This window comes from Passer domesticus, chromosome 3, assembly GCF_036417665.1.
Source record: "Passer domesticus isolate bPasDom1 chromosome 3, bPasDom1.hap1, whole genome shotgun sequence".
In the NCBI taxonomy this organism is placed as follows: Eukaryota; Metazoa; Chordata; class Aves; order Passeriformes; family Passeridae; genus Passer; species Passer domesticus.
The window spans coordinates 13,096,070-13,114,538 of NC_087476.1; the positions used below are offsets into that span (position 1 = coordinate 13,096,070).

The following is an 18,469-nucleotide window of genomic DNA, read 5'->3' on the forward strand; positions in this document are numbered from 1 at the left end:
CTACAGGGAGGGAGAACTCAGCACCTCCCTGGGCAGCCTGTGGCAGTGCCTGATCACTCTCACAGAGCAAAGATTTTTAGGCAGAACCTCCTGTGCTTCATTTTGTGCCTGTTGCCTCTGGTCTTGTCTCTGGAAAGAGCCTGGCTCTGCCTTCTTTGCATGCCCTTCCAAGAATTTACATACATTGATGAGATCTCCCCTGAGCCTTCGCACAAACAGTCCAAGCTCTCTCAGCCTTTTTTCGTAGGGCAGAAGTTCCTGTAACCATCACTTTAGCAGCCCTTCACTGGACTCTCTTCAGGGTCCATTTCTCTCCTGTACTGGGGAGCCCACAACTGAACACATTATTCCAGGTCTGACATTATCAGTGTGAGTAGAGGGAAGACTTTTCTTTCTCACTGCAAGCTCCAATCTCTACATAAATGCTCTCAAAAAAAATTCCTAATTTTATATTCTTAAAATGTATTTATTTGCCCCTCTGTTGTGAAGAACTGTATGGTACATTTTGACATTTATCTAATTCAGGATCCAGCCAAACCACAGAAATTTAGTATTTTCTGTGAGACAGTCTGCTGGTTCTGGGCTCTGCCACTGTCAAAACTGTTTCATTGGTGCAACACTGACATCTCACTCAGACACTGCTGGGGATAACTTCTAGGTAGCTTTCTCTCCACACTGTAGTCCACACCTGGATTGAATAGTTTGGTTTCCTGAACAAATTTACTCCTGGTTAGGAGGAAAATTTACTTTCAGACTGGTTTCCATGAAAAGTGGCAGACTGAGAGGGCAGCCTCCTGAGGATGAAGATGCATCCCAAGTCTTACTCCTTTTTGCATTGAAATGCTTCCATAATTTCTTATTTTCAGCTTCTTCCTAGTCATGAAGTGCTGCCTGCTGTCCTCTTTTTCAAAATATTTCAGAGAATCAACCTGTGCTAAAAAAAGCAATTAAGAATATGTATTTTTGTGATATTGCACAGCTTGGTTTTCATGTATGCAAGCAGATGGAAAACATTCCTGGTCTTGCTGAAGGAGCAGGAGCAGTGTGAGTGACATGACAAGCAAGGATGTTGTCCATGTTGGTACTGGCAGTCTCCTGCTGGACCCTGAGGCAGCATGCTTAATTCAGTCCTGGCTCTGCACTGTCTTCATGGGAGCCATCTCAAAATTATCTCTGTCTATACGTGTCCAGATGAAATGGCTCTGTGCCGAGGAAAAAATCACCTCTGGAGGGCAATCATGTCTCCAGTGACAAGGAAACATAGATGACTAGTTTAATTTAGACCTTAATTAACAATCTTTCCAGGTTCTGTTTCCCACTGGGAAAAGCACCAGATACACTTACAGTCCAGTTTAGTCAAACATAGCACATATTTAAAGTGATTTTTATTCAGACTCTTAAGCACATGCATGAGTCACACAATATAATGAATTCAATAAAAGTATTTGAAGCTAAGAAAATGTTTAAAGATGTTTTTGAAGAGAAGTTCAGGCAGGAACCATATGAGATTCAGCTCACTGCTTTCCTAGCCTTGTATAAAAAAAATGGATTGAATACACATAACATTTTGTCAGGGGTCTTGATATATTTCATTTATCATTACACAGTGTGCTGGGTTTCAGGCTTTCAAGGACAAATTTTATTTTTATTTTATTTTTTATGCTTTTTTATTTTTTGCATACAATTTAATCAACAACAGTTGTTAACCACCTATTCAAGTTCCTCTTCATATATGTATTCAGACTTTAACAGTGTGCTGCTTCATGATTTCACTTCTTTTTAAGGTGAAATCACTTCAAAATGTTTCAGATCAGGAACTCTTGGTTTTTTGACTGTTTTTTCATTGACCTATAGTTTATCTGAAAACGCAGTCATCTTGAAATTAGATGCTGGCATAATAAGGTAACCCTGTTCCTCCTAATTATGCCCTTTCTTCAAATTAGATGTTGCCAGGAATTATTTTACATGTAGTTATATATAGTTATATATATTTATATACTATTATCTTCACTACCAGTCTTCTTCCTTGCAACTCAAGTGAATCAGCTTAACAATGTATTTCTATAAATGACAGTTCAGAATTACTTAGCTCAAGACTCTGTTAATGAGCCAAACTTACTTAATGAATTAATAATTTAGTTTTTTTTTATTGTAACAATTTGGGGTTTTTTGAGTAGGAAAGATTAAAGGAAAAAATAAATTTTTTAGCTGCCAGGAATATTTTTGCTGTCACTATAGAAGCCTAATCAAAACTAACAGTTTTACACTTATTTGGCTTAGATCTGAGCCAAAGAAATGCTTTCCCAATTCCTCATCTCAGTCTGCCCTTTCACAGAAAATGTCAAAAGTTCCAGAAGATATGCTATGAGTGGTTGATAATTTTGAACAAAAATGTTTGCTCACACTTAGAAATGTTTCCAATTTTATCAGTCTGAAACAGACCTCTTAAATTAGAACAACAGATAAAATACTGTGCAAAACGTAATTTTGTTTTGTTTTTTAAAGAAAATGCATGCATCACTTGAAGTGTGTAACACTTGAACATTAGGAAATACTTTGTTTTCACAATTTAAAAAAATATAAATGCAAAGATAATGTTATCAGAGTAAATAATTTCATTTTCCAGTTGTTTTACAGGCAACAGTGGTGCGGTACCCTGAAATAAAATAGGGTGGTGGTAGTGGTAAGGATTATTAATCTGTGCCTGTGGTAAATGCAGCAAATTTAGCCCATGAAGGAGGCATGACTCCATTCTCTGGCAGACGTTCCCTTAAAGCAAATTATTGCAGACAGAGGGAAGTGAAACAGAGTTTGCCTCTAATTTACCCTGCTGTGGCGTCCTGCAACAGCAACCCTGCTGTTTGGCCCATATGTAGATGCTTACAGAAAAAGCATCCCTATAAGGATAGAGTACTCTTTAATTTGAAAGTGTCTCTCAACTTTTACTTTTGCATCTTTAGTAGGCCATAGGTAAGCCAGGAATGGAAATGGTAAATGCAAAAAATAGTTTCTTAAAGAGGAGAAGACTTCCTGGATTGTGCCCTGTTTTGCATTATCATGCACAAGCTGAGGGAATGAGAAAATAAGCTTTCATAAGGGGAAAATAAGAGAAAAACAGCTCTTGTTGTTTACAAGCACATAAAGAGTGTGGTCTTTCCACTGGAGAAAGGGTAAAGGACAACACAGTAATCAATGTAATCAGTCGGCCATGATTAAGAAGAAGTTTATTTTGAATTGAGAAAGAGCATGCAGGGAGCAGGAGAGGAAAAAGATAATTAAGATATGAAGATGGAAACCAGAGGTTTTACAGTTTTATAATTTTGTTACTTTGTCAAATCACAACAGCTCACTTCCAGAACAGGCAGGTCTGCACCTGATAGTTGGAGGGGTTTTACTGAAGGCATCAGGAGAAGGTATGTCCTATCATGATAAAAACCGAATGGTCACCCTTCTGAACTAGCAGCTGAAGTAAAATCTGTACAAAAATGAAAACAGATGACCCTTCTGAGGCAACTCAATTTTACTCAGGGGCTGACATGCACAGAATATTTAAGTTCCTCTTATAGTTGTTGAGCTGGTAACCCTCCCTCACAGTATTGCTGGTCTTTGGGTGCCTTTTACTGTGCCCCAAGTTACTTTTGAAGCAGAACACAGACAGGAATACAGAGCAGCTGTTTATCTGTGTCATGTGACAAAGGGAGGTTTCCTCAACCCTTAATGTCGGGAGATGGACTTGACCATTAGTGTTTGATTTGTCTGTCAGCATCCCAGGGAAGCTGAGACCCTTGTGCCTGACCAGTCTGTCAGTGTCCCTTTCACTGAACAGTCCTGCTGTATTGAGGGGTGGTTTGACTGACTTGTTCAGGGAAATATGGCAAGAAGATAAGGGACACTCCTCAGCAGTTCTTCCTTTTCATTTGGGTCTGTTCCCTGCTGCCAGTGACTGCCAGCACCTCTGAGAGACTCACACCAACAGTTTATGGAATAACACTCTTTATTAATATAAAATTGGGACAGGTTAAGGTTCAAGGACTGTTGTTGACAGTATCTGACTGCAAAAATGATTCAAAGCAACACACAGACAAGCTGCAATCCCCAATAAAAGTATTCAGCTCACACAGAGTGTGGTTCTTTCCCCCTAGGTGTCCCTGTGGGGGAGAAGACCGGTTCAGCCCCTTGACTGATCCTAGCAGCTATGAAGGACTCTTCCCTAAACTTTCTTCATTCTCAACTTACTTTTATACTATTTCTTAGTGTTTAGCTGGAGCTTTTGTGATTCCAGTCATAAATACCTTTGTTACAGATTGGTATAGAATTCTCTTGCTTTGCTTTTAAAGATGCAGTCAATAAAATTTAGAGCACCTGACCAGTGAGAAGTGGCTGTGCCTTGGAGGTGGTACCTTTGGGTTGGAGGTGTGTTAATGTTACAATTAGGTTGTAATGAACCAAGTCCGTTTGAGGAGGGGGATTTCAGCACAGCTGTTGGCTCAGCAGCAGGACCTCTCCTCCTCTCTCCCCTGGCTGACAGGTGCTGGGTGGTTTTTCAGCTGCAAAGCAGCATTGAATTCCCCACGCTGGGAGAATTTCAGCAGAGTCTGGTCGTGGTACCTGCACTCTGCTCCACCCTCTGTTCCATCCCCTTTAGCAGGTGCTGTGGCTGCAGATTGTGGGTGTGGGGAATCACCATGGAATAAATTACAAGCATGGCAACTGCATTCCATCCAGGGAGCAGCAACTGTAATTTACCCTAGAATTTCTGTGCTGTTGTAACTTCTGTTAGGATGTGAATATAAATTCTCAGTTTCCTCTAATTTTGCCCCAATTCTTCTTTCCACTGTGTGCTAACATGGGCAGCAGATGTGGTACTTGTGGTGTACCAGACTGAGCAGGAATATGCTGGTCACCCACAGGGCCCAGCAGGTCATTTCTGGTCAGCCAGTCACCAGCCTTGTGGGGAGTGATGGGTCGGCTTTGCTCCTTGGAACAGACTGATTGGTAACACTTGGTTGTCTTACTTTTTTCTGACTTTTTTATTCCTCATGGAATTCCTTCTTCACATCAGTATTTTTTCCACTTTGGCTCTTAAACAGCTTTTACTACCTCAGCAATTCCGTTCCATGTTTCCATTTAGCCTGTCTTGCAGAGTTGCAGTTCACACACTTTCTCACACCTTTGCAAAATTTTTCTTGGTAAGGCTGAGCCGGTGCCATGCAGCTATACCACAGCAGTGCCACGTCATGGCACCTCCTCTGCTGGGCTGAGGGCCACCAACCCATCCTCCAGGGCATATCCAGCTGCTGATCATCTGAGGGCTCTTCAGGCACCACTGACTGTGTTGAGAAGATATTCATCAGCTATGATGATGCTTAGACACTTTGGACATCTATAAATCCCCCAGGTAGATATCCTGACTTTGAACTGAATCTTTGTCTGTTTGGTTTCTTTCTATCCTGTTTTTTACCTACAGCCCTGGAGGTCTGATTGCACTCTCATATACGCTATTACTTACTGGTACTCTTTAGTACAGGGATATTTATGTAGAATTCATTGTCACCAGATTGACAGCATTCCTAAGAGGGTCATTATCCTCTGTGCTTGTCTTCATTAATTATGGAATTTTAGTGTTGGTGAATTTGCTTTTAAGGGCTTTCTAGAGAAATTCTTAGCTTTCTCTATTGAAAAATATTTTTTTTTCTAGAATAAGGCAATTTTCCATATCAGTTTGGATAATTGTATTTAAGTTAGTCTCCAGATTTTCCAGCTCTTTCTACAAAGATTTTCTTAATATAGTACTTACACCTGCTCAAATATTTCTTTGCATTTTCTCTACCTTTCTAAAGTAACCAGTTTATACATTTTTACCATTTTAATATGTTTAATTTCTTTTTTTAACTTAATTTTATCATGATCAGAGGAAGTCTCTGATGATCCAAGAAGATGTCTGGGAATGACCAGCAGTTCTTCACCAAGGGCAAATTTGTCTGTCTAATGTAATTGATTTCTGATGAAATGCTTTTGATGTAATCTTCTGTGGGGGGATAGAATATAAGAAAATAAAGATAGTGCAGAAAGTAATCTCACACCTAAGAAGTTGCAGCTGGGCCAATTACCAAAGACTAGGAATAGACCTGACTTTAACAGGCCACAGCTGCCACCAATGAGAAGAAGAGTGCTATAAAGGAGTGGGTTGGCTGGTTGAGAAGGGAGCTGGAGTTAGTTGGCTACTTTGTGAAAATGAAAGAGTCAGTGCTCTGATAAGCTGCCCATGAGAAAACACCAAGGAGATATGAAACTTTTGTGATAAGGAGACAATAATCTTTATGGCACCCTTACACCCAAAATCGTGAGATATAATTTGAGTATAAGGTGGGCAGGAGACTGGCTGGTGAGTACAGGAGAGGACCCAGACAACAAAACTTCATGTGCTAAATACTCCCTCACTCTGGGGACTTTGGTTGTGCTGAGGTCTCATCTGAGCCAGGGACTCTATGCCTTAATGACAGATCAGAGCCGGAGTCCATGTTCCTGAAATGCTCCTTCCAGTTTTGTTTCATCTGAGAAGGCTGAAATTTGCCTGAACAATCTGTTAGGAGAATTTGGAGATTGGCTTGGTAAAATTCACTTGTGCTCTGAGCTAAAACAGTATGTGGAGTTGTGTCACAGCAGCTAGAGACTTTTTCTCCCAGGAGTGTTTTTTTCTGAAGACAAATCTTCAGTAGTTGCATGCGTCATCAATCTGGTTCAAAAACCACACAGAAATTCTAGTCTTCTTTCTCATCCACTGTTTCTTTCTCTCCAGAGTTTTTGTATCTTTAACTCAGAAGTTTTTCTGAGTGTAAAGTTTTGGGTTTGTTCTTGGTTTGTTTTCTAAAGATAGCACAAAACTGTTTAGTTACTAGCTCACATCACTAGGAACAGCTTACACTGATTGAATGCAACTTCTCTGGGAAGGTGTCATGGGAGTGATACAACAAAGAGCCAGTAAGAATTGTTTAACGTTGCAGCTCAGGACACAGGCATCTGTAGATATCTGTGGTTTCTCATGAGACTTCTGTGAAAAAAAACCAACAACCTCGAGAGCCACTGAGAAGAAGGCAGACAGAACTTTAATATAACAGCACAGGTTGCATTTGGTCAGTTAGAAAAGTGTTGCATGCAGCACTTGACTTTAAAGCACTTTGAAATAAATACAGGGACATGCTGATAGATAGTATTCCAGTTCCTCTGTAGAAAGACACCTAATAGTGGAAAAAAAGAGGTAGGAACATTATCCTTGTGTGGTGGTGGTTTTTTTTTTTTTTTTTTTTTGTGAAATACTTGTGTCTTTTTTTTTTTCACCAAATAGTGTATTTCTCGCAGAAATGTTCCCATGTTTTGTTTTATACTTTGCTGATCATCTGTTTCTACATAAGTAGGTCCTTCAGTCTTTTAAATGTCTTGGGGGGTGTGGGTGAGAAGGGGAAAATAAGGGAGGAGACATTATTTTTTTCACCTTTTTTTTTTTACAGGAAAGACTATCTCTACTTTGAGTATTACTAGTGAAGAAAGTTTAGAGATTACCTATAAATATTTTCTTTGTATTTGAAGAATAGCATCTGCTTGTACACATCTTTGGGAAGAAAACGAATATCCTGTATAGACAATCTAAGATATCATTAAATGTGTAGAGATTCCATAATTGTGGCTTTTCTTAAAATTAGTCAGTTAATTTATGTGCAAAAGTGTTTCCTCAAAAAAAGGACATGCAACCAACCTTGCCATTGTTCTGCAGGTGAATATAATAAGTGTTAAAAATTGAGAGAAAGACAGGAAGTTACAGTTTTCAGGTAAGTATTAAATCTGGGATTGGTGTTAAACAGACCCTTGTTATCCCCTCTCATCACTCAGTATTTGATGAGGCTTTCCTGGTTTTGCTTTCAGCCCTGGAAACTATTTGTTACATCCAAAAATTCTTAACCTATTCATTTCCTTTAACATTGAGGAATATTGCCAATAATTATCTGAAAGTTCAAAGAAGTAATAAATGAAAGTTCAAACAATTCCCCTGTAGCTTTTTCGATACCTATAAAAATCATGATTTATCAAAGAAGCAGAATTTTTCATTTAAAAAGACAGACTGGTTCTTCCTGTTACATGGGGTTCATTTAGAAATCTTTCTACTTTAAAAGATTATTTTAATCAATGCTTCTGAAATCCACTAACATATAATTCACAGATCAGCTACACTCCCTCACTTTTAAACCCTGTTTTCTTTAAGTTAAAATACTGGCTCTAGTTTTGATAGCTGTAAGCTATCATGGAATTCACAAGTATATTTGGGGGTTATGTGTCTACTCTTGCTAAACTTTGAAAATTAGAGGGTTTTTAGCTCTTTACTGTGTTTTGGTTTACACAAAAGCTGCAATGGTGAATTCTTGCTTGGATCCAAAACTCCCATTTGATGGATAAGAATTCTATTTCATGAAAATTAGGTACTTTGAGAAAATGTTATTTGGTTTACTGTTGTAATCAGCACTGATCATAGAGATGATACAAATTATATTAATTAGTATTTATTTTATGTGCTCTGGTGAGATCTTCAAAAGATTAAAACATGGAATGATTTAGATATTTCTTCTTATTATTGGCTGGGTTGCTGCTCTGATAACTGAGAGATGTTTCACCAAAAAGTGAAAGGAAGGGTCATTTTTATTACAGAGACTAGATAGCACTGTATAAGAAAAATAAAAAAAGTTTGAAATAAACATGAAAGTAAAAGAAATATAGGAATTTTGTTCTTCCAAAGGAAATTCAAATGCATAAACCATTTCTCAATATCACAGAAAATGCTTTCTAGATATCTGAGAACAGAATGAGACTTTTTCAGTCTGGTTCCCTGCCTAGAAAACTATCAATGACTGTACTTCTGAGCCTGTATGTTTCTTTGATAATCATTGTAAGACTATAATAATGTCTTCTTGGGAAATAAGTGTTGTCTTTTCTCATAAATAAAGCAATGAATGAAAGTATTGGGATGAAATCTTTAGATTTATACTTTTCTTAGACTGTGCAGTACTGTACCTTGAAATTGATAGAATTAAGAGAATTTCTAGTTATGGAAGAAGTATTTTTTAATTTTATTAGGATTTTATTCCCAATTGAAAACATGTAAGGCAGGATTATTTTTCATAGAAATGTAGTTTAAATACACCCCAGCACTGAAGAAGACTTATCAGCTTAATTGTCTGAGAATTCTATGAACACTGATATAAAGGTATATTTTTTTAGCAACTAATTGCAAATGATGAACAGTTAATTCAGCTACATTCTACAATTGTGGGAAGCAGGAGTTTGATAATGCCATAGAAAGAAAAGAAACATCAGGACACACCAATTAAATAATCTCCCTCAAATGCCTTCTTTAGCAGTTACTTAAAATACAGATAAATTTTTTTAGTGTATGATAAAACAATAGATTTAGGGGAAAATCAGACAAAAAATAATGGATATGTGAAATAAAAGCCAATGAAAAACAGTTGTCTTTTGACTCTGTTATGTAAAATTTCTTCATACTCACTGGAGAGTGTAAGGAACTAGGTATGCTGCCTTAGCAAGTGTTTGGAGCACTGCCCAGCACTTACTGAGAATGGTGATCCACTGTTGCCCAATACCATCTGATGCAGGCATTCTCAGAGTTATTGGAATCCTGTTGGTCTCGGTTGGGAATTCTGTGTAGGAATTCTGGCTTTGAGTCACTATAAGCTGCACAAGCTCCTAAACAGAAATGAAGCCCTCAGTGCCAAAGGGTTAGCTTTCTAGTCCACTGATCTGTTACTGGAGAAAGATAAAAACCCTCAGCCACTTTATTTCCTGTTTAATTTAATTTAATTCATTTTCCCCCCCTGGTTACCCCACCATTCATGCTCCTCAGCTGCTGTTTTTGTGCTTTCTCAGCACAGTGGAGGTGAGACTTATTCAGGTGACTGATTCCATCTATTCTGTATCGCAGGGATATTTTCACATTATGCAGGTAGGCCATTACTGTTTCATTATAATGTGTCATTTTTTTCCTTCATATATTCTGCATCATTAACTGAACCACTGCTCTTTAAAAGTCTTTGGAATAGGTCTTCTGTGAGGCTTAGATATACATTCTCTCAACAGTCTCCACCATGCTCAATTCATTTAAAAATATTAATTCTCTTTTCCCTCATCCTAATACATTTAATGTGACTGGAAGCTGGAGCTGGAAGTTTAAGATGGTCTTTTTTCTTTGCTTATCAGCACCTGACAAACCCCTGTAACTGCAGTGATACTTCTGGTGAATCATTTGCCACCTCATCATCTTGGTGTACGGTGTCACCCGTGGTACTGCACACCCTGGCTCCACAGCTGGCCTAGACACTGTCACTGTGGCAGTCAAGTTGGAAGAAAGTTCATTTCACTGCATCTCTTCGGTGCTACTTTGGCCAACCTAACAGAAATAAGATCAAACTAATAATTTTCTCTACAAAACTCAGGAAATCTGATTCCAAAATAAATAAAGTATATGTAGTGTTGTTCACGTTTTACTACATATTGAATTTAACCCCCACAATCCTCAGGGGTACTGCTCTGCTCAAAACTCAATGCATCCAGAAACATTCTTGAACTTGGGTTCAAATCTTTGATCTTGCCAATATATTCCTGTAGAGATAAATGGATTTTGATTGAGGTAAAGAAAGGGGAAGTGTATAAAGTCTGTATAAACAAAAACAAACTAAAATGGACACTATTCATTACTGCAGACCAAACCACTATTTCTGTGTTTTATCTAAGCAACGTCTCATTTTAAAAGTATAACAAGATGTTGTAGCTGGAACTCTAATCCAGATATTTTTGCCCTGGTCTGTCGTTTAATAACCTGATCACTAAATTTAAAAGATTATACTGTTTGTGTGTTACTGGTGTCTTTGCACCACTTTTATATGGGATGAGGACAGGCACTTCTGTTCAGAGTTTTTAGGTTAATGGTACAAACCTCTTTTCCCTGGGAACAGAGACATAGATTTGAATTTCCCTGTGTTGATTAACAGACAAAACCAGGTACCTCTCTGTATTGGCTCTGAATGGTAACAAGGTGCTGTGCTAATTGATGGATGTAGTGCTGTTTCTGTGATTTTTCCATGCTCCTAGTATGCTTTCAGAGGCTCAGGTTCTCTGCACTCTGTGGATTACAATGAAGTCTAGAAGGGAGGGGGTATGTGTAAAATGTTGGCCTGAGAATTGTTAGAACGTTGGAGAGAATAGCAATTTTAAAGTCTCTCTCCTGTATTTTAATAGGCACAGGAAATACTATTTTTTCCCCTATCTTGTTCTTATGTTTCTGTTTCTTATCTATTTCTTTTTTATCTTGACTGAAACCACGGTCAGGGTTGTAGTTCTAGCAGTGAACCATAGCTTCCAAACTCAGTGATCTGAAAAATAACAGGAAAGAAAAAAAAAAGGAACTTATTAAAATGAACTGAAAGATATTCTTATGTTGAAAAGATGAGGGTTAGAGGGGTGAAGGAAGAGGAAAGTAAAGTGTTGTATATGGGACTGAAGAGTACCTGCAACAACTACAGGAGACTTGGTAATTTTGGATTGAGTGTTACTACCAAGTATTGTGACTAAAACATTGTAAAGCTATTTTAAGAATTTCTGTATTTTCTACAGTAAGCAGTACAACAAATAAATGTTTAAAGGAATTCTTTCTGAGTGTTCCAACAGTCTCTCAATGATGGTAAATAAAGAAGCACTCTACATAAGACAGAAAGTCTTATACATTTATTGAGGACTGATTTAATAGTCTATAATTAAGTGTTAAATTGAAAAGGAGAAAAATGTAATGATGAGCAAAATTTCATAGCTAGGTTTTTCAGTTGCCAAGTGCTTCAGAAGGCTGCAATTTCACAGCATGGCTGGTTCCAGGAGTGGAAATTGGACGTAAATAATTCCAGACAGTGTAAATGTAAATAAAAAAAAATTAAGATGCATGTTTTGTCCTAGTACATTCTCTATTAATAATTACAAACTAATCACAGAGCTATGGTTTAGAAATTAACTTATTAAAAAAATCTTTAACTAATTGACTTCAATTGTAAATCTGTGACTAAGAATATTTCAAACAGTTGGTCAGTTCTGGTATATTATTTCATGATGATTGCACATAAAATGGTTGGGGTGTGTTGGCTGCAGAACAAGAAACATTAAGGCTATTGCCATCAGTTATTTTCAGGTCTGGTATAAATAATCCTGTACCCTAACACATCAATTGTCACTGACTAATAGTGCATTTACATATTGATTATTTTTTGTTATTGTTTTTGATCAGTGGTCTGTGTTTTTCAACAGGGATGCTGTTATCATTTGATCCAATTTATTAAAGAAAGTTATAGGAGAGAATGACTCTCTCTTTGTTCCCAAACTAGCTTTACTTAGGGGATATATTGCATCCTAAGGCAGTAAAAGGGAATTGCTACTCTACACTCACACAATTGACTCGGAGACATATTTAAATCTTTGGACTGGCTTTGGGGTAGGTTTATTACAGTGCCAAATCAGCAAGATGAGTGTTTCATTGGTGTATTTTTATCACAAGATGGGAGCACTGTGGGGCCTTTAGGACAGGTAGCAAAATTAATAGAGATTGTGAAAATAATCTCTATTCAAATAAGGCAATCCACCAGAGCCAGGGATGAACTCAATATGAAAACAAGTGCTCTTAAAACAATTTGTGTCAATACCATGTGTATGATGTATTGAAATCTTCTGTCAAACAAAAGGGCTCTGGCATGGAAAAGTGCTGATTATAGGGCATAGCAATTGACACAACTCTGTACTATTTTTGTTATTGATGGGACAGAATCATGGCCTGGCTTCACTGCTGGGCTGAATACCAGCTAATTTAGGAGCCAACCTTATTAACTGGTAGTTAAGTGCCATCAGTGTGTCTGAGATTAGAAACATGCAAGAATGGAAACAGTACATTTGAGCATAACAATACATCATGAAAAAGGGGTCGCAAAAGATGAAGAGTAGCTAAAGGTGAGCAAATGTATGAATATAACTGTTCCACTTAATAAGCTTCTGCAATTTTTTTAAAAGTTATATTTTAATTAGAGAATTCCATACTTTCTTATGGAGTGCCTTAGAATTTTTTAAAAATAACTAAATGGATCAAAATTATTTTTTTAATGGAATGAAGAGCTAAAAAGAAGAAACAGGGAACCAGAAGTACATAATGTTTTTATGGACACCTTTATATTAAATCTAGATAAATACTGGCAAAATTTTTCAGTGGATGAGCAATTTTGGTAAATCCAAATAACAACAAAAATGGCTTTACAAAATAAATGAAGCTTCAAATACTTTATTGCAACTGCCTTGGCAAGAGACTTGGTACTTCAGTGATACACCATATTTTCTGTATATTCCTTCTGCTTATTTATCCTGGATTTTGAGGATGGATTATTTTTATTTAATTATAGTGTTTCCATTGTTTTGGTATATAAAGAAGATAACTAAGCTGAATGCTATGTCCAACACTATGTAAATATGCTACGGAGGGACAGTTGTGAGGGGTGATGAAGGTCAGATTATTGATAACAACCAAAGTGATAAAGAAAAAGCTTTGGGAAATGTTAGTGTCTCAAGAAGACTGCAGAGAGGTTTTCCTAGAGAACCATTATGAAATGAGACAAATTCCATGGGTTAGCTTCTTCCTTCCCATCACAGTATCTTCCACAGGCTCAGACAACCATAAGGGCTTTACTTTTCACTGTTTGGGACTATATAATAAAACTGGACAACATTCTGAAGTTAACCACAAATGCTCATTTTGCCACAGCCAGCTGCTTTAAATCTGACCTTAAAAATACTTACATTTACAAATTCATAAGGAAACTTTCTAAATATAAGGAAGTTTTGTAATATATTTAAGAGGAGAGCAAAGTTCAGCTAATGGACTACTTGTGGCTAACAAAATGTCTGATGTGAAAATTCACTGCAAATGCTGTCTTATTTTTTTGTTTTGATCCTTGGACTTCAATCAAAGGTGTGGAAAAATCCATCATTTGAGCATGTGTCCCCCTGTGTGTCCCCATGGGCACTCCTCTGATTTCACAGAGTAGTTCACTCTACAGCACTCTGATTGTGGCTGTAATCTTATTTTAGTTCATATCTTAGTGTGACATGTGAAAGAGCTTCATTCCTAGGAGATGTTTCCATAATCTAATGCATCTCTGAAATGCTTTATTTATTCATATTTGTATGTGTGTGTAGAAATATCTATATACAGAGATAGATTCCATTTAAGTAGAAGCTTCTCAGTTCAGATATTTTCACTTTTCCAACTCTCTTGAGTTTGTTTAAAAATCTAGGCATTATATGATGGAAAAATTACTGTGTGCACAATAATGACTGAGTATTTAGTCATAAGAGCTTCTGTCTAACATTAGCTAAAGTATATTAATTCAAAGTAGCAGCAGTTATTATAATCATTATAATGGATGTTTTGTTTTATAATACAATTGGGCATACAATTCACTTATAACAATATTGTGCTTAACAAATATAAATGGAATTTTGCTTTAATATCTTATCTGAGAGTAGTCAACATCTCCTGACTTAAAAAAAGAAAAGACAACAGTTTTGTGGCTGGTACATGAAGAAGAATTCAATGCCAGACATAAAATTAAATTATGCAATCAATCTAGTAGAACAATCTTAAGGTAAAACCTGGTTGCAGCTATTTACAAAGTCTACAGGCAAACATCTGGCTATGTTTTTGTCCTTCAGGTATGATAAATTTTGCTAGAACAGCACATCAAAAACCCCACAAGAGCAAACTGGCCTGGGAGAAAACTAGAAGTTAAGAGAAAAACATCTTTATTTATTCATCTTACCTTGACTTTTTCTGATGCTAGGTTTGCTTGAAGTGAAAGAGTTCAAAAGTGAATTCTGCTTTTTAAGGCAAGCACTTAAAACTTACTTTGTTCTATATAGTTTTTTAATATTTTCTGCTGAAAGGAAAATGCACTAGTATTTTCCAATAATTGATGTCAGTTAGCATTCAGTGTACTGGGGCTGTGGTTAGTGATCCCACTGAAAACCTTAACATTTATCTCAGATAAGAGATAAATCATACTTTCTAAAAGGAATGGGTAGTGTGTGGAGGCTAGGGACTGTCAGTTATTGCAGACCCATTAAGGAAGATTACAGTAGCATCCAAAATCCATTTTACCTTTCCATGGAGTGCACAATGTATTTGTACTGTATTTACCTTCTATATAAAATGGAAGTGAATATAGTGAAACCTTGGTTCAGGGCATGTGCCAGGTACAAGAGTCTGAACTGGAAAATGCAGAAAACAGACAAAATATTTGAAAACCAAATGCTGAAACTCTGGGAAACACGTACAGCACAAGTAGACCACAAGATCAAATTCAGACAGTCCATTCTAGATCTCTGTATGATAGCTGAAGAGGGTTTTGCCCTGAGGCATTGCTTGCTGGCTAGAGTTGACTGGCCCTTTCCATCTGAAGATGGAAGGACTTTTTGAGATCTCCAAATTTTCTATGCTGTCTGTTCATTCTTGGCTGATTTTGTATGAAATGGATCAGACTGTATTTACATTGTCTTTTCTACCAGGATAGTAGCTCACTAAAGTGGTAGTGCATACCTGGAGGAGGATTCTGTTATTAGCACAGTGGATGCTGTCAAATCTCCAAGGGATTTTTATTTTGATCCAAAATTTGGTGATTTTTTTGGTATTTATAAAAAAATGTTCTGAATATCGCATTCAATCCATTCACATTTTTTCAGTTCTCCTATTTGCATCAGAGGCACTAATATATTTTTAAAAGCTAGTAATTCTCCTTCATTCCCCAGTGGAATCTTTCTAACTGAAGTCTAAAATAAATTAGTAAATACCTGCTTGAGGCAGACTCCAAAGTGCAGGCTTTCAGCATCACTGGTTGCAAGCAGTGGTAGAAAAGGTGATCAGTAAGAGGAAACATCAATTGACAGTTTGAGGTGAGGGGTAACCAGCTATAGTTTCAATAGTTTTGATAAGTAAGTGGAGCTAGAACTGGTATTGGGTTTGTTTGTCCTCTGGAGATCTGTTTTAAATTAATTATTTATTTTCCTTGCCTAGATTTAAACACAGAGGATGAAATAAGTAATTTCATCTGAGGCCTGCTGTAAAAGCTCATGAGAGCTAATCAACCTAAGCCTCGAATATTTAGGTTGATGATCAGGAAAATGTTTTCTGACAATGACATATATTATGCTTTGGGATTGTCCCAGATTGAAAATAGCTAAAGCCAAACTTCTTGGATCATACTGGCAAGGAGATGGAGGTTAAGAAAGTACATTCTGTGAAACAGCAAGATAAAGCAGCAAAAGGAAGTGATGATCTGAGAATCCTCTTCATCTTTTAATGTTGTGATTCTATTATCCACCTTGATTTAATTTAGAGACTGTTCAGTTCTTCATGTCTTTTGATGCACTTTCTTAATTTTCAGGGCAATATGAGAGGCATTAACATGAAGGAAAGAAAAAGAGTAGCAGCAAGAAAACACCTCTCAAGTTACTAATTAATCATAGTGTGAATTTTCTTCCAATGCACCTTCTTTCCAACTGCTGACATATGGTGCTGATATAACCAGCTGATTTGCAGTATCACATCCATACATCTGCCTGTCAGATAGGTCTTTTGCTTTTGTAAGCCAGCTTGGTGGCCTGGATCCTGTGAGGCAGTGCTTAAGGTAAAGGTCATCCAGAGGGACTGCATGGGTTTAGGAAAGGGAAGGCAGAGGAGAGGAAGTATTCACTTAATCCTCCCTTCTCGTATTCAGTCCATTATTCTCATGTTTTAGGGGCAGATGTGCAAGCTGGGAAGTTTTCCAAATTCATTTTTCAGAACATTAGGTCCTCTCAACATTAGGCACACTAAGCAAATCCCTCTTTGTAACAATTTTGCCACCAGCGCTGAAGATGAGCTGCTTTCAGGATGAAAATAGATGGCTGAGAACTTGGGCCAAACCAAGCAATTTGGAGATAAAATTATTTAGAAAACTTTTTAGCTAGTTTTCGTACCCTCTATGGTCTACTTAGAGTTCTTCAAGCCTTTGAATACTTACATGAAAGCTCTTATTGGACTGTTTCTGAAAAAATAAGAAAAAACCCCAAAATAGTACATGACAAGAGGCTGACAAATGTTTGTAGAAAAATTCTATGTATTAGATAATGACTCACATACCCCAAGCTATTGATCTGATCAAAGAGTTTCTAAATATCCAGACATTGCTACTTAACTATGTTATTTTTCTATTTCATTTGGGTACTTTCTGTGTTTTGTATAGTCTGGAAGAGTGATTTGTTTTCCTAATAAAGAGGACAGAATTTTGGAAGATTAAAAAGTAGTATTGATTTTGCCTTTCATTCAGCAATCTCAATTTTTGTTTTTCCTTCCTACTGCTTAGATGAGACTCCTAGTGGAGTTTAGTTTCTTACTGCAGTCCTTGAGTTAGAATGCCCTCCATCTGCAGTAGCTCAGATATGCTGGTATTCAACAGAGTTCAATTGTTTTCCTGTGCTTTTAACTAATAAATTGGGCAGACTGGATTGTAAATCAACTGTTTTTTCAATTTGTTTTTAAGTCTGCCTTATTTACTATTATCTATATCTACAGTCAAACAATGCAGACAAGTGGTTAGTTAGATGAATCACTTTTTGTTCGGTTTTTTTTTTTTTAACAAGGATTTTAAAATGTAATGTTTGCAATGAATGTGAGGGAAAGATAGACAGATGGGTAAGCTTAGAATTAAGGCTTAGCCCTGCTCCTGAGTGGTTCAGACTGTGAGGATGCCCAGGTGGGGGACAGATTGTAGATGCCTTTGTCTTTCATAGGTTAATACAATGTTGAATTATTTGATTTCTCTAGTAGTGGTTGTACATATCTTTTGTTCTCAATACAATTTATCTTCTACATCCTCTCAGCCAATGGAGTAAAATTAACTTTTAAAACCTTGGTGATTTTATAATGGTGATGAATATATCTGAAGGGAGATATGAGGACTCTAAAACATCATAATCATAAACTGCACTTCCAGTTATGGCTCATTCACAACTTCTGTGGGCAACCTGTTGGAGTGTCTCATTACCTTAATTTAAAAAAGAATGAACCACAAAAGTGTCATGGTAAATATGTATATATGTGTGTGTGTGTGTATACATACACACCTTTTTAATAAGCCCCATTTAAATATTGAAAGGCCACCATATGTTCACCCTGGAGCCTCTCTCCTCCAGGATGAGCAACTCCCAGAAATCAGCCTATAAACATACCCACAGAAGGCTAGGTGTTTCCATTGAACAACCTTCCAGTATTTGAGAACCTTATCAGTCTAGTAGAGAATCTATGTGTCTTTACATCTGTAACCTCAGTAGTGCCCAGAAGTTGATT

General features: G+C 37.0%; 1 long non-coding RNA gene across 2 annotated transcripts; it reads left to right on the top strand.

Moving 5' to 3' along the window:
* The first annotated feature begins 4,584 nt into the window (after positions 1-4,584).
* Positions 4,585-11,587, top strand: LOC135297911 (uncharacterized). 2 transcript variants are annotated; one of them, XR_010359841.1, is made up of 5 exons: positions 4,585-4,648; positions 5,284-5,398; positions 7,772-7,826; positions 9,934-10,009; positions 10,264-11,587. It is a non-coding gene; the product is annotated as an uncharacterized LOC135297911 (long non-coding RNA). The 2 variants fall into 2 exon arrangements; XR_010359840.1 differs by lacking the exon at positions 4,585-4,648 and adding an exon at positions 4,694-4,995 and having other exon boundaries at positions 5,195-5,398.
* The last annotated feature ends 6,882 nt before the right edge of the window (positions 11,588-18,469 follow it).